Source organism: Chiloscyllium plagiosum, chromosome 11, assembly GCF_004010195.1.
Source record: "Chiloscyllium plagiosum isolate BGI_BamShark_2017 chromosome 11, ASM401019v2, whole genome shotgun sequence".
Lineage (NCBI taxonomy): Eukaryota > Metazoa > Chordata > Chondrichthyes > Orectolobiformes > Hemiscylliidae > Chiloscyllium > Chiloscyllium plagiosum.
In genome coordinates, this window is record NC_057720.1 from 10,479,845 (window position 1) to 10,480,777 (window position 933).

The window sequence follows — 933 nt, forward strand, 5'->3', positions numbered from 1 at the left end:
GACCATTCGTTCCTTCCAGCGTACTCCACCGTTCGATGTGATCATGGCAAAACATCCAACTTAGTACCTGGTTCCCGCTTTCTCTCCAGAGCCTTTAGCCATGAGAACTATATCCAACTCCTTGGAAACCTTCAATGTTTTGCTCAAAACTGCTTTCTTTGCAGAGAGTTCCACAGGCTGACGATGCTCTGGGTGAAGGAATTTCTCTTTATTCCAGTCCTAAATGGCCTACTCTGTATCTCTGGACTGTGACCCTGGTTCTGGACTCCCTAATCATCAGGAACATCCTTCCTGCATTTATCCATGCAGCTTCCTATCTCTTCCAAGCCAATAATGAGAAAAGGTGCACCACAACATTGGTAGGAAAGCTGTGAAATCCCTGGAAAATAGCATGAATATTGGAGATATACCATGGACATTCATGGACTACAACCTCTCAGCATGAAATCTTTATAACATACAGTGTAATCTGTTTGACTGTTTGAATAATTAGACCAATTAATTGCATGCTACCTACTCATTCCTCCAGCAAGGATGTTAAACTAGTGCAAAAGTTCTCCCCTTGCATTTTTTCTGAACCAGGTAATTGACAATCCCAATGATCAAACACACCAGAATTGCAACAACAATCGCAATCCAAATCACCTTCCATACACTACTGCCTTTTGGGTGCTCAACCAGAGGTGCAGGTACAAAGACATAAACCTTGGCCACATTAGACATTTCAGATGACTGTTCCTGTTTATCGTAGGCGCAGAGAGCGAAGTAGAGCGTTGTCCCGTTTTGCAGTTCCGTGTTTTTGGGAACAAATGTGAATGTTTCCCTTGAGCCAAATGGACGTGGATTCAAGTTGGTGAGGTTAACCAGGGCAGCTGCTGTGAAGTTGTCCCGTAGCTGGAGGAGGTGGTCACTCATTCTCATCTCATAGCGGGA

General features: G+C 44.2%; 1 long non-coding RNA gene across 1 annotated transcript in view; it reads right to left on the bottom strand.

Annotated features, from left to right (window-relative positions):
* Window positions 1-552: 552 nt before the first annotated feature.
* Window positions 553-933, bottom strand: part of LOC122554126 — a 69,282-nt gene continuing 68,901 nt past the window's right edge. The window contains exon 3 of the long non-coding RNA XR_006312919.1: window positions 553-921. This is a non-coding gene — a long non-coding RNA (uncharacterized LOC122554126). The remainder of the gene's footprint in view (window positions 922-933) is intronic.